This window comes from Lathyrus oleraceus, chromosome 1 (assembly GCF_024323335.1).
Source record: "Lathyrus oleraceus cultivar Zhongwan6 chromosome 1, CAAS_Psat_ZW6_1.0, whole genome shotgun sequence".
Lineage (NCBI taxonomy): Eukaryota > Viridiplantae > Streptophyta > Magnoliopsida > Fabales > Fabaceae > Lathyrus > Lathyrus oleraceus.
Window position 1 is genome coordinate 302816986 of NC_066579.1, and position 15968 is coordinate 302832953.

The window sequence follows — 15968 nt, forward strand, 5'->3', positions numbered from 1 at the left end:
AAAAAATCTGGAAATGATGATGATGAACTGTAGCGAAACCCTAATTTTCCTGGCCAAATCCCGTGTTTGATCGTTGCTGAACCAATTTTGCATGAAATTCACTGTTCCATTGCCATGCGCCAATCATCATGTGACACGTCCTTAAGTGAAACGCAGCGTTTCACTTAAGGGACCAAGTATTTACGGTTATGCCACTGCCGTGTTATAATTTCATTAAATCATTTTCATTTTTCAATATTTATTTCATTTTGTATGCTGATCTTCAAAAATTCATAAGTTCTTCAATATTTGTCAAAATTTGATGGGATTTTTTGTGAAATGCTCCTCATGATCTCTAGTTTATTATGGTGATTTTTCTAGATTTTTTGTACGTGTGGATTTTTAAATGTGCTAGGGTTTGTTCATGTGTGTCCATTTTGTGTATGCCATGCCATTTTGCTTGTGAAATGATGATACTTAATTCAATGCCTCTGAAATTTTTTGTGCTTAAACTAGACATGTTCATGGTGATTTTGGTGTAGAGTTTGTGAATTTATCATTGCTGGTTGATGAGATATGATTTTTTGAATAGAGGTGTGACAATTTGTGTCACACCATTCATGTCCAACTTCATGATTTTAATTACCATGCTTATTGAACTCAAAATGGTCTGGGTTTTTGCATGAACATACATATGGATGTTGAGAATGCATGTGACTTTTTCTGGAATTATTGATGGAATTTCCTATTTGTTTGGAATTTTCTCCCCTGTTTGGTCATTTGTTGACTTTTTGTGATACATGTTTGTATTTGGTTTGTGAAATTCTAATGCTTAATTGGATGGACTTGAAATTTGACATGTGAATTATAGACATCTTAAGGTTTGTCATGGTTTTAGTCCCATTCATTTATCATATGTTGTTTCTGTTTTATGATTAATTGAAGTTGGTGCATGTTTTGATGCTTTGTATGAGTTTGCTTGAACTTGCTTTGACTTTCTGATTTTCATTGACCTACTTCCTTTGATCCAAATGAGCTGAAATTTGGTATGCTTATCATGTTATGGATGATGTTTGATCATGAATTATTTGAGGATTTATTGAAATGCTTGTGATTGGATTTGAGTGGAGTCTTTCTGTTGACTTCTTTGAGGTTCTATATGACATGCTTTGACCTAATTTGTTTGTGAAATGATAATGATGAATGATATGAACATGAAACCACTTGGGTTTGTTTCTTAATTGTTTGAACTTGATTTTGGATAGCTTTCACTTGCTGTTTTGGATTTTTTATCTCCTTTTGACCCTAGGCTTGTCCTAGTGGTCTTGTTTCTCATGTTTAAGTTTGCTTTTCAGGTTAAGAAGCAAATGCCTTAAGGAGACTTATGCAAGTTGATTAAGTTTGATTGATTATCATGAACTAACTTGTTTGTTTTGTAGGATGCTTAGCTCATATGCTTTGAGCTTTGTGCACTGCACATTTGACTGATTGTGTTGATCCTTATCTTATATTGGTTTTGAGTTTGAATTGTATACTGATTTTGTTTGACTGGTTTCAGGTACCATTAGTTGCTCAGTTCTTTTAAGAACTTGCTTTGCTTTGCTTGATAGCATTTGCATTGAGGTAGAATCTCTTGTCTTCATGTAGTCTGGAAGACCTGGCCTGTTACTTGGCCAGGCAACTGTCTGAAGTCCTCCTTAAGAGGCGATGTTTGTGCTTGTTTACTTTTGTCCCAAGCAGGAAAAGTCCTTTGAATAAGGCAATTGGTAGACAAAAGAGATATGTAGCCTATCTCCTACTATTCTGTGAGTCACTCACCTTGCTCACACCACATGTGTTGATGCATAGTGAGTAAAAACCCAAGATCTATCGAGTCAATAATCTGTGGAGAGAGTTCCTACTTTCTGAACTCCCACACCTTCTATCATTTGAAGCTCTCCCTGACCAGGGATAAGAGCATGAGGCACACCCCTCATATCCTTTCATCTGCTTCACCTTGGCTCTCAATGTCAAGGTTAAGAGCACCATTAACCCTATTCCAGTTGGTTTCAATGCCTAACCCTTTGTATGAGCCTATTTGCTTGGTTATAGAGTGTGCTGAATGACTTTGGTTGATTGATTACCTAGTTCATTTGTACATGTCTGCTTGCATGCTTTGTGCATTTATCATCATTAATTGCTCATTAGTGCATGATCATTTCATTTGTCTTTGTGACATATCTTTGTTGTTTGCCCATTGAGGACAATTGTAAGACCATTCATTGGCCATTGTTCCTATGATATGGAAGTGAGTATAAGACCATTTCATTGGCCACTCATCTTCTCTTTGCTTGATGCATTTGTTTGATTTATGTGAGGATACATGTGTAAGTCCATGTAATTTGGCATTTGTTTTCCCATGATCATATGTTGGAGGTTAGAGTAAGCCCAGATAGATTGGCATCTGACATCCAAGTGTTTGCTTTGTTGTTGGAGATTGGTATAAGTCCAGATAGATTGGCATCCGGTATCCACTTTTTATTTCTTTGTTGAGGAGATTGGTATAAGTCCATAGAGTGGCCTCTGATATCCAGTTCTGTTTTAGGAGATTGGTATAAGTCCAGTGATTGGCATCCGGTATCCGCTTTTGTTGACTTTCTTCTTTTCCTTTGCTTGTTTGTTATTGCTCATTGCCTATTCCAAAGGACACACTTGAGTCATCTTCTATATGATTTCAAGAGGTGAACCTTCTAGGAAGTTTTACACTCCATCTTCATCCATTCATCCATTTTATCCTAAACCTTTTCACACATTGCTTTCAAAACTTGAGATAAATATTGTGCAAACATCTTCATGCTTTTAAATTAGAAACCTGGACCCTAAGTCCTTGACTTTTCAAACTCCATTTCATAATACTTCTTTTGAATCAATCTTAATCATACTTTGACCCTTCTTTTGTGAATAATCATAATCAATTAACTTCACCCATTCAATTGTTTTGTGGCTTTGCCCATTCTTGTTAAGTTTTCATACATTAGCCATAGGTTTGATTTATCCTAGTTGGTTGATGTCAATCTCACCTATTTGTCCTTAGTTGATTGAATTGTAAGTCTTCCTTGCTTATTATAGGGTTAACCCCTCACTAGCAAGTTGAAGCTTTTCTCACATGGTGGACTTGTTGTTTGCATAAGGTTGAGTGTTCTCCCGTGGATAACGTAAGACCTTAAGGCTTGCGTTTAAAAATTGAATCCACTAACTTTTGGAAATCTTTTAGCCGAACTACGGCGTTTTGATCCTTACCTTTGATGGAAGGTACGTAGGCAACGGGTTCATCCGTTCGAACACAAAAACAATAAAAAATTTGTATATTCTTTTCTCATCATCCCAATCATGTTTGCACAATAAATATTTCATAACAAATAGCAATTTTATACAACAAGTGTGAAAAGGGCTCCCTAGGAGTACCTAGGACGTGATGGGTGCCTAACACCTTCCCATTGCGTAATTTACCCCTTACCCAGATTCTCTGATCTTTTCATTAGTTTTCTACGCGTAAAACTTCTTAGGCTTTTGTTCGCTTTTTAGCCAGTCCTTTGGATAAATAAAAGTGCGGTGGCAACTCGATTCTTTGTATGCTTTGCTTATGGTTTAATCAATAAATCATATAGCGATGAATACACCGCTACAGAGGAACCACGGAGCATGGCTACTTCTTGCTTGAGCTCTGCGATCTCCTGATATAGACAGTCGACTTCAGTAGCATGGGTGAGATCAGACACTCCCACCTGTAAAGTTAGGTCAGCCACCTCCTGTCTAAGCGCTGCGATCTCTCTACGACACTCAGCAATCTGAGTGCGGATGTCGGGTGTCTGCAATGAAAGATTATTAGAGAAAACATTGATTCTGGGAGATGGTGGTGTAGGCGTGTATTCAGCAATGGGTGGTGATCTCGGTTCCTCGACGGTCTCTCCCTGGCCCTCAAGAGCATAAATCTAATTCGCTGGATCATGCACACTGGTCATCATAGGATCTGGCAGTGTGAAATAGTGAATAGCCTCACTATCGACTAGCAATCGGAATTGACATGGGTGGAAAGAGGCTCTCCTCATCAATCCTTTGGTCAAATAGAAGTCAATGTCCATGGTAGTGTACCTACAGTAGATCCGGAGATGTGACAGCTTGCGAGACAGACCTAAAGCGACATCAATCTGCGTGATGATTCCGCCAACATGGATGACTCCTTCGGTAGATCTGGAGATACCGCTGAGACTGCATAACAAGAAGTTCCCACATGCGACTGGGCGAGACTGGGATGCACAAAATAACATGAAGATCTCCTCTTCACTCAGTAGTGTCTCTGCATCCGGCCTTCCCAGGAAGGAATATGCTAATATCATCTGAAAGTATCTAAAGGCTGGGTTATGTATGACATGAGACAGCTGCATAGATGGATCCTGGCTTCCGCCACCCGAGATATCACTCCAAAACTTCTCAACCTCCTTACCCAGAAAATATCCCATAGGTGTCTCCTGGATAGCATCAGGAGTGGTCTGGAAACCCAATAAGTCGCCGACCTCTTTCTGGCTGAAGGAGTACTCGACCCCGAAAAGCCTGAAAGTAGCATACCCATCTGGTCCAGAGTATGGGTCGTAGTTGAATGAACTCAGGAATTCCAAAGTCAGGTTCCTATATGTGTTACTCAAGTCATCAACAAACTCATCCCAGTGAAGCTGGTGGCTAAGGAATCGAATACTCGGCTCGATACCCAGTGCCTCCATACAGTGCTGATCAGGATAACGTGTGGGTGCCATAGGGCGCTGATACAAAGCGATGTAGCGCTCCCTCTGACCATTATCTCTATAGGCCACGTGCATGTCATCGAAATCCTGCATCCTGTAAAAGTTAAGAAAGTGATCCTGAAAATACAAACCATTCAAATCTTAGTCTCAATGCAAAATATGATAAAATAAAATAAAAATAAAATAAAAGCGAAAAAGTAAAATGAAAGAAAAATCATGGGTTGCCTCCCACGCAGTGCTTGTTTAACGTCAATAGCTTGACGATTAGAATTTATACAACTGTAGTAGTAGGAATTGGTGGATCAATCAGGGTGTGGCTTGAGTAGTATGCTGGAATGTATCCTCCTTCGTAGAGCTTCAGCCTTTGTCCATTTACAATGAATGGACTACAAGTATCGTTCTTGATTTCTACGGCTCCGGATCTCAGAATCTTGGATACTTCGAAAGGACCAGTCCATCTTGAACGTAGCTTTCCAGGGAAGAGTCGTAACCTAGAGTTAAAAAGGAGAACAGGATTGCCTATATTGAAGTTCTTTTTTACTATTCTTTTGTCGTGATAGGCTTTTGTCCTCTCCTTATATATCTTTGCATTCTCGTAGGCAGATTGCCTAAGTTCTTCTAGTTTATGAATGTCTAGGGTACGCTTTTCTCCAGCGGCTAGGTAGTCTAAATTCAAAGTTTTAATAGCCCAATAGGCCTTATGCTCTAATTCGAACGGTAAGTGACAGGATTTTCCATAGACTAGTTGATAAGGAGTAGTTCCTATAGGGATTTTGAAAGCGGTTCTATAGGCCCATAATGCTTCTTGAAGCTTCTGAGACCAGTCTCTCCTAGAAATAGAAACAATTTTCTCTAGGATTTGTTTTATCTCCCTATTAGATACTTCTACTTGGCCACTAGTCTGTGGGTGGTATGGTGTTACTACTCTATGCCTAACTCCATATTTTCTTAAAAGTTTGTCAAATATTCTCGATATAAAGTGTGATCCTCCATCACTTATGACTAAACGTGGTGTTCCAAATCTAGGGAATATATAGTTTTTAAATAGTTTGATTACTACCCTAGTGTCGTTTGTGGGTGCAACTATAACTTCAATCCACTTAGACACATAGTCTACAGCTACTAAGATATACCTGTTTCCTAAGGATGGTGGGAAAGGTCCCATGAAATCTATACCCCATACGTCAAAGAGTTCTACTTCCTGAATGTTTCTTAGAGGCATTTCATCACGTCTTGAAATATTTCCAGTGCATTGGCATCTATCACATTTGACAATGCAAGCATAGACATCACGCCACATGGTAGGCCAGAATAGGCCAGCTTGAAGAATCTTGGCGTATGTCTTAGAGGTGCTCGCATGTCCATCATAAGGTGCAGAATGACAATGCTCGATAATACTATTTACCTCTTCTTCTGGAACGCAACGGCGAAAAATGCCATCTTTACCCCTTTTGAAAAGGAGCGGTTCGTCCCAATAGAAGTTTCTCACATCGTGGAAGAATTTATTCTTGCGGTGGTAGTCAAGATCAGGGGGTACTATATCAGCAGCTAGGTAATTAACGAAATCTGCATACCAGGGTACGTTACTTATTGCTAAGGAATTTTGAGGGTGCTCATAAGGATCTAGGTTATTATCTTTAATGGTTTCTACTCTAGCGATCAGTCTATCGTAGGCGAAATCATCATTTATGGGTACTAGTTCAGGTTTTAGATGTTCTAGCCTAGAAAGATGATCAACTACTATATTTTCAGTGCCTTTTTTATCTTTTATATCTAAATCAAACTCTTGTAGTAATAGAATCCATCAGAGTAACCTGGGCTTGGCATCTTTTTTACTTAATAGGTAATGAATGGCAGCATGATCGGTGTAAACTATAATTTTTGCTCCTACTAAATAAGATCTAAATTTGTCTATAGCAAAAACTACAACGAGTAATTCTTTTTCAGTTGTTGCATATTTAAGTTGGGTAGCGTCTAGGGTTCTACTGGCATAATAAATGGCATGTAATTTTTTATCTTTCCTTTGTCCTAGAACGGCTCCAACTGCATAATCACTAGCATCACACATTATCTCGAAAGGTTCCGACCAATCAGGTGGTTTCATATTGGGTGCTGATACTAACGCTTGCTTTAAAAGATTAAATGCGTCATTACATTTTTCATCGAAAATGAATTCAGCATCTTTCATTAAAAGTCCAGTTAAAGGTTTAGTTATTTTGGAGAAGTCCTTAATAAAACGCTGGTAGAATCCAGCGTGTCCAAGAAAACTTCGGACTTCTCTGATGGTTTTTGGGGGTTTTAGGTTTTCTATAACTTCTATTTTAGCTTTATCTACCTCTATACCTTTTTTAGAAACTATATGTCCTAAAACTATTCCTTCGGTCACCATGAAATGACACTTTTCCAAGTTTAGCACGAGGTTTACCTCCACGCATCTCTCCAGGATTTTCTCAAGGTTAGCAAGACAATTTTGGAAATCAAATCCGTAAACCGAGAAATCATCCATAAACACTTCCATGATACCATCTAGGTAATCTGCGAAGATTGACATCATGCAGCGTTGGAAAGTAGCTGGGGCATTACAGAGGCCGAACGACATTCGTCTGTAGGCAAAAGTTCCATAAGGGCATGTAAAGGTAGTTTTTTCTTGATCTTCGGGGTGGATAGGTATTTGGAAGAATCTAGAGTATCCATCTAGATAGTAGAAGTAGGAGTGTCTGGCTAGACGCTCCAACATCTGGTCTATAAATGGTAAAGGGAAATGATCCTTCCTAGTTGCTTTATTTAATTTTCTATAATCTATACACATCCGTCATCCTCCTTCTAAACGTTTTGCTACATGTTCGCCTTTATCGTTTTGCACGACTGTGATGCCTCCCTTTTTAGGTACTACATGCACAGGGCTCACCCACTTACTATCCGAGATCTGGTAGATGATACCTGCCTCAAGTAACTTAAGAACTTCCTTTTTAACAACATCACTCATTATAGGGTTTATTCTTCTCTGATGTTCCCTAGAGGGTTTTGAATCTTCTTCGAGCGAAATCCGATGCATGCATACGGATGGGCTTATACCTTTCAGGTCAGAGATATTATATCCTAAGGCTGAGGGATATCTTCGTAAAACATCTAAAAGTCGGTTCGTTTCCTCTTGGCTCAAGGTAGCACTAACTATAACTGGACGGTTCATCTTTTCATCGAGGAACTCATATCTCAGGTTCTTAGGTAGTTCCTTAAGTTCTAAGGTTGGTTTCTTAGGGCATGGCATAGGATTTGGGGTAAGGGATAAACATTCGTAAAGGTTATCATCGATGTAAGGTTTCTTAAAGTCATCATCTTCCCTTATGAGAGTTGATGGTAACTTAATTATTTTTATAATTTCTTTTTTTATTCTAATTCTCTAACACATTCATCAATGATATCTAAGGCATAACATGAGTCTCCCATCACAGGTGCCATAAGAAATTTCGAAAGTATAAATTCTATTTTCTCGTCACCTACCTCAAATGTCAACTTTCCTTTCTTCACATCTATTATGGCTCCTGCAGTCGATAAGAATGGTCTACCTAAAAGGATTGGTATATCATTGTCCTCTTTGATGTCCATGACAACAAAATCAGTAGGGATATATAACTGACCTATCCTAACAGGGACATCTTCTAAAATGCCTATCGGATATTTAACAGATCTATCGGCTAACTGAAGTGACATCTTAGTGGGTTGTAATTCTCCTAAGTTCAACCTCTCACAAACTGCTAAAGGCATTAAGCTCACACTAGATCCTAAGTCTAGAAAAGCTTTTTCGATGACATGATTACCCAAAAGACAAGGAATGGAGAAATTTCCAGGATCTTTATCTTTCTTTGCTAATTTGTCCTCGGAAATAACATTACATTCCAAAGGCTTCGGATCATCAAGTCTACGTTTGTTGGTAAGGATGTCTTTGAGAAACTTTGCATAAGAAGGTATTTGGGTGATGGCTTCTGTGAAAGGGATTTCTACATGAAGTTTTTCTATAACTTTAATAAATTTTTGATACTGTTTATTGATCTGGGTTTGTTTGAGTCTTTGCGGATATGGTATAGGTGGTGTATATGACGGGGGTGGTATGTAAGTTTTATCTTTAGGTTCTTCTCCTTTTTCTCGACCTTCCTGGTTTTCAGATTCCTCTGGTTCCTTTAGTTCATTCGTGGGTTTGGTACATTCCTTATAAGTTGCAGGTTCACTCAATCTAGGGTTTGGTGGCTCATCGTAAGCGTTCCCACTTCGTAGGGTAATGGCATTGGCTTGTCCTCTCGGATTTTGTTGAGGTTGTCCAACGAATTGTCCTCCAGGTGTAGTCTGAGGGGCTTGGTTTAAAGCTACCTGAGAGATCTGGGTTTCAAGCATCTTGGTATGAGTAACTATTTGGTCAACCTTGGTTCCTAACTGAGTAATCAATTCGTTAACATGAATGTTTTGGTTCATGAACTCCTTTTTTTGTTGGGTTTGAGCGGTGATAAAATTTTCCATAATTTACTCAAGGCTCGACTTTGGTGGCACAGGTTGCATAGGTTGATTTGATCTTGGGGCTTGATAACTAGGTCACGGAGGTGCATTATTTTGAATAGGGTTATTGTTTTTATAGGAGAAGTTCGGATGATTCCTCCATCCAGGGTTATAGGTATTCGAATATGGGTTCCCTTGGGTGTAGTTCACTTGCTTAGAGTGGGTTTCGTTTAATAGACTGCATTCTGCAGATTGGTGTCCTTTGGTTCCACATATCTCACAATCCGACGAAACTGTGGCTACAGTATTTGGGTTTATGCACATATGCTCGACTTGAAGGGCTAATGCGTCCATTTTAGCTTGCATCATGTCTATAGAGCTTAGTTCATGCACTCCTCCTTGGGCTTCCTTCTTCTCAACTGTCGCTCGTTCGACTCCCCATTATTGATGGTTTTGAGCCACGTCTTCGACGAGGGCACTAGCTTCAGGATAAGGTTTGTTCATCAGAGCACCGCCTGTGGCAGCGTCGATGGTCATCTTTGTGTTGTAATGAAGTTCATTATAGAAGGTTTGAATGATTAACCAATTTTCTAAACCATGATGTGGGCATGCTCGTAACAACTCTTTATATCTCTCCGAAGCTTCGAACAACGATTCTCCTTGGTTTTGGCTAAATCTAGTTATATGGTTTCGGAGAATGGTGGTTTTACTTGGGGAAAATATCTAGCAAGAAAAACTCTTCTAAGGTTATCCCAAGTCGTAATGGAATTGGGTGGAAGGAAATCTAACCATGATAGGGCTTTATCTCTGAGGGAAAAAGGAAATAATCTTAAACGTATTGCCTTAGGAGAAGCTCCATTGGTTTTAAAAGTGTCTGCTAATTGAAGAAATATTTTTAAATATTGGTTTGGGTTCTCAGTAGCGAGACCTGCGAATTGTCTCTGTTGCACTAGTTGCAACAGGGATGGTTTAAGTTCAAAATTATTAGCTGGGATGGTTGGGTTTACTATACTAGAACTAGGTTCTTCATTTGATGGTTGAGCGAAATCTTTAAGAGGTCTTTGGTTTTGATCTTCGGCCATAGTTCTCTTAATTCTATGAAAGAATAAACGTGCGTGAGCGTAACGTTCAGGTTCCGCCAGAGGGTATACTAAGCTTAAACTTTTGGTGCTGCGAGTTCTTCGCATTGACCGACAGGAAATAGCCTAAGTCTAAACGATATAACAACAGGAAAATGAAATTTGACGAAATTGGTCCCCGACAACGGCGCCAAAAACTTGATGCGTTATTTTTCGCAAGTATACGAACGCGTCAGAGTAATATAAAAGATTGTCGAATCCACAGAGACCAAGTGTCAATCTATCGTTATCTATTGTTATGGTGTTTATCAAAGGCAATCAAAATATGTGTTTTTGGAGTGTGCAATGAAAAGTAAAGTATTGAAATAAAATATAATTAATAAAGACAGGGTCGAATGTAATTCACGTAATCAATTAATAATCCAAGTACTTGCTAATAGAGCTACTTATGGGCAGTGTTTCCTACTTTGAAAATAACTAATTTAATAGGAACTGCCGTTTTCGCGTATTTAGAACCGAGTTGTACTCCCTAATCAAACCCTCTTATTGTCACTTATAAAAAGGCGCGCATTGCGTTAGAGTAGTAAACCTATTTTTAAGAAATATAGTATCTTGACTATGTTGAAAAGTATTATAACCTGGATTTCTTAACCAAAAGAGGTTCTTACGAACCAGACTCTAAACTTATAAACGCGTCCGAAAATAGTTTTAAAATCTCTTTTCTTCTTAATGTTAAAATCTCCTAATGAACTAGACAAGGCGCTTTCGCTGTTTTTGAAATAGTTAAAAACAATTAAGTTTAAAAAGATGTTGGACGGTTTTCGATCTTACCCAACAGAATTGAAGTGCGGGAAAACTTAAGTTGAAAGTTAAAATAGCCCTTAAGTGTTTCTACGAACAATTGTACGGATTACTGGTTCAATTATGATCCTTACATTCTAACCTTATAAATTTAGTTAGACATGGTAAAGTAAAAGTACATTAAAATAAATAAAAGTAGTGCGAGTGCGGAAAGTAAATAAAAGTAGTACGAGTGCGGAAGTAAATAATTTAAAGCGAGTGCGAGGAAATAAATAATTTAAAGCGAGTGCGAGAAATAAATAAAGTAAAGTGAGTGCGAGAAATAAATAAAGTAAAGCGAGTGCGGGAAATAAATAAAGTAAAGCGAGTGCGAGAAATAAATAAAGTAAAGCTAGTGCGGGAAATAAATAATTTAAAGCGAGTGCGGGAAAATAAATAAGATAAAGACAAGTAATAAAAACCTGCTCCAATCGGAGGGTTGAATAAATTACAAAGCGGAAATGAAAATGGCGGCAGAATTAACTTCCTTCCAAAGTGCTCCAAACTCGATTACAGACTCTATCACAGACTCGATTACACAATTGTGGTAACACTCCAATGCGAAACGGTTACCACTTTATAAAACTGAATATATGCCTAAGTGAAACAAAGTTGCTCTGAGTTTTCCTCTGCTCTAAGTTTGGATGATTGTAAAAGTGAATTCGAATTTCTATTTATAAGCAAGTAAAAAGATGGAAATGACTTGGATGCCCTTCAACTTGAAAATGGGAGGGAAACTATTTTCCTCTTGTGGCGTCCGCCACAATGCCATGGCGCCCGCCACAAGGCCAATCTGAGGCGCCTTAGTGGAGGTAGTGGGGAACGTGGGAGTTGAGGGAAGTTGAGCTTGGACACGTCATGGCAGGGTCTATGGCGCCAGCCATGGGGTAGGCCACAAGAACAAAATGCTGAATTTTAGGGTTTTTGGCTCTTTTTCGCTCCTTTTCTCGATCGGGGCTCCGATTAAAGTAAAAACTTGAAAACAAAGAAAAACATAGCAATAACACAACAAAATGATAATAAAACATCTAGAATGCATGTGAAATCGGAGTCGAAAATACGGTAAATTTCAAGTTTATCACTTATCCTTTGAGAATTGAGGGTTTGAAGTGGGGGATCAAAGTTGGCGCCAATGTGTATCCAATTCTGAGCAATTGAACCTCTATTTATAGCTAAAATGGTTGATAATTGCACACTCATTTTCACTTTCCAAATTTGGCAAATGGTGACGCAATGGTGCATGGGCGCGCATAGGCCCATGAAATGATTGCTTGAGGTCCAAAATTGAATATCATATGCTTTGAAGTAAGCTTGGATAGCAAGGCAAATGTACATTGATGCTTGAACCTTGATCCTTGCCAAGTGATGTCACCCTGTTTAAGCCATGTGCAGCCTATGCATTTCATGTCCAAAATGAATGAATTTGAGCTCTTTGGAAAGGTGAGGTCAAGAGGAACAACTTTCATGTTCAACACTTTTTCATTTGGAGCTTGGAACTTGGAGAAATTTGAGGTGGAATTTCGGAAAAACTTGACATATCAAATTTTTTCTAACTGTCAAGCCATATGTCTCAATATTCCACCTTGCTTAACTTTTATTATGAGATTCAAATGAGAAAAGTGTATTCATCAAAGTTGTATCTCTCTCAAATGCCTTCAAAATGGTCACCACTTTCATGTTATTTGGATTTGAAATGATAGAGTTATGCATTTATTAAGTTTGGAAAAATCACTTGATCAATGGTATAGGTCAAAAGTGACCTATAATGTACCCTCATATCACATGCTCAAAAAAGTTGAATTAGCTCCCACTCTAAACATCAAAGTTGAAGTAGACACATTGAATTTGATTTGGAAACTTGGAAGTCTTCCATATTGTAGCGGGGTATTTGTTACCATTAGAGATATTGACTAAATCTAAGGTAAACCATACAAGTCGAGTCGCCACCGCACTTCTATTTATCCAAAGGAATGGTTAGAAAGAGAACAAAAACCTAAAAGTTTTATCAAATCAAAAACTAGGAAAAATGTCAGAGATCTGGGTAAGGGGGTTGGTTATGCAATGGGAAGGTTTTAAGCACCCAAAACATCCTAGGTACTCCTAGGGAGCCCTTTTCACATTGGTTGTAAGGTTGGTATTTGGTGAAAATTTGTTTGTGCAAACATGATTGAAGAGATGAGAAGAGAATATACAAGTTATTTACATTTTTGTGTTTGGATGGATAAACCCATTGCCTACGTACCATCTAAAAAAAGATTAGGATCAAAACCTCGTAGTTTGGGGTAAAAATCTCAAAATGAGTTGGTGAATTGATTGGCCCAAAAGCCTTAAGGTCTTTTGTTATCCAAGGGAGAAAACTCAACCTAAAAACCACAAATCCACCTTGTGAGGATAGCTTCAACATGCTAGTGAGGGGTTAACCCTATGATAAGCAATGAAGACTCATTGTCCATCACTAAGGATATAGGTGAGCATTATATCTACCTCAAGGATAACTCAAACCTAATAGCTAAAGGTTATGAAAGTTTGATTAAGAAAGTGGCCATTGAAACCATAAAAAGACATTTGAATGGGTTATATTTACCAATGAAAAGTATTTACAAAATATGGTCAAGGTGGATTTAAAGATTCAATTCAAAATAAGTATTATGAAAAGAAAGTTTGAAAATCAAAAGAATAAGGCTTAGGTTTCTAATGTTTGAAAACAAAGGTTAAATGTTTCCACAAAATTTTTGGCTTGGGTTAGAGTGGAGGGAAGAAGAAGAAAGGCTAGAGTCCTAAACATACAAGAAGTAAGGGAAAAGAGAACAAGACCACAAATGGAGTTCCTCTCTTAAGATCATATTAATGATCCAAGTAGCTCCCATCCTTTGGAATAAGCAAGATAAATAAAAACTCAAGCAAGCAAGCACATAATCACAACAAGCTCCTAGGAATCTTCCAATGGCTTTTAGATCTGTCTCTCTTAGAAACTCAATGGCAATGGTTCCTCAATTTGGCCCAATGTTGGAATCCCTAGCACAAGAACACACACATTAAAAAGTTCCATAATGCAATCAAAGAATGGACAAGAGGGAGTTTTAGAGATTGGTCCTTTCAAAGTTATCTTCAACATTTATAACATTCTAAAGGCCCAATGCATAGTTGCTCTTTGACTTTTATAGCACTCTAAAGGCCCAATGCCTAGTTGCTCTTTGACTCCAAATTTGCATAGGGAAAGTCCTAAAGTCTAAGTCCATTTGTCCATTTCTTTGCATTTGGTCAACAACAATCAAAACAAAACACAAACACAATAGTATATACACAATTATGTGCTCAAGTGAGCAAAAGGCAAATTGCATTAACATAAACATGGGCCCCAATGAGCAAAGGAAAAAGCAAATGAATAATATGTAAAAGAATAGTAAATTGCATAAATGTAAAGTGCAAAAAGTAAATGTTAATGGTTAATGGTTAATGTTAGTAGTTAGTGTGCCATAAGGCAAATTTAGTGCTATGTTAAGCAATCGTAATTGGACTTACGTAGAAGTCTCAACTATCTGAGGCCGGTAAATAATAATGTAGGCAACAACACAAGTTAGAAGTCTTGATTAGTGAACCAAGTTCCAACAACTTGCCATGCCAAAAAGAAGAAGAGAAATGATCTTGTATTGGTTTAAGTCTTTTGCATGATTTAGGGAGCAATCTATCTTAATGCAAAGTCATTCACTTGATCAATTGATCAAGATGAATTAGATTTGAATCAAGGAAGATTAAGCCTCCCTAATCAATGCTAACTTATCAACCTTTAACTCATTGATCAAAAGGAAAAGAAGAAGAAGAAGAAGAAGAAGAAGAAGAAGAAGAAGAAATATGGATATGAAGAACAAAAGAACAAAGTGCATTAAATGAAATGGAATGTACCAATCAACAAGTGTTGACCAATGATATTGAGGATCATGGTCAAACAATCAAAAACAGAAGTGGGATGAAGATGGGAAGTCAAGAAATGAACAAAATATTTTTAGCATTTTTAATATTTGAAAATAAACTTAAATTAAAATATTAAAGAAAGGTCAAACTTAAAAATCACTTCAAATCAACTTTGAAAAGTCCAAGTGATTTATCCCAAGTCCAACAAGGTCAAACAAAGTTTGATAAAAAATTTCAGCATTTTTAAAAGTCAGAAACTATTTTTAATCAATTAAAAATGAATAAAAATAACCTAATTGAACTAAAATCTCAAATAAATCTCAAATCAATTAAAAAATTGATGAGAATATTTTTCATGGATCCATCATCATTCAAATAGGTTGAGAAAATATTTTTGTATTTTTTTAATATCAAAAATTATTTAAAATGAATTAAAAATAACCAAAAAAGAGAAAATTCACAAAAAATATCAAATGATAAAATAAAAAATATTAAAAATCATTTTTAGAAACTAGAATTAAAAAGATAAATAATGCAATTGGTCCCATATTTTTTGGAATTAAAATGAGAGAGTTACGATTTTTTGAAGTTAAATGAAATAAAAGAAATAAAATGGAAATTAAGAAAATCAGAAAAAAGGAGAGGCGTTGGATGGGATTTCATTAATTGACGTGGAGGATCAAATGCTCCACATGCGCGCGCTCACCATAAGCCTTAGTCAATGAGACACACGAGGCATTAAAATAAGTCATAACAATTGATGGCCACGATTAGATTTGGAAAATGCATCCAATGGCTCAGATTTGATCTGGCAAAGAGACGGTGGTGTACACCACCGTCTTCTCCGGCGAGGTTGCATTTTCCGGTGAGAGTTGCAGAGAAAAAAACTTAA

At 37.5% G+C, this 15968-nt stretch overlaps 1 non-coding gene across 1 annotated transcript; it reads left to right on the top strand.

Moving 5' to 3' along the window:
- Positions 1-9837: 9837 nt before the first annotated feature.
- On the top strand, positions 9838-9944 carry LOC127117082 (small nucleolar RNA R71). The gene has a single exon (XR_007801843.1). It is a non-coding gene; the product is annotated as a small nucleolar RNA R71 (small nucleolar RNA).
- The last annotated feature ends 6024 nt before the right edge of the window (positions 9945-15968 follow it).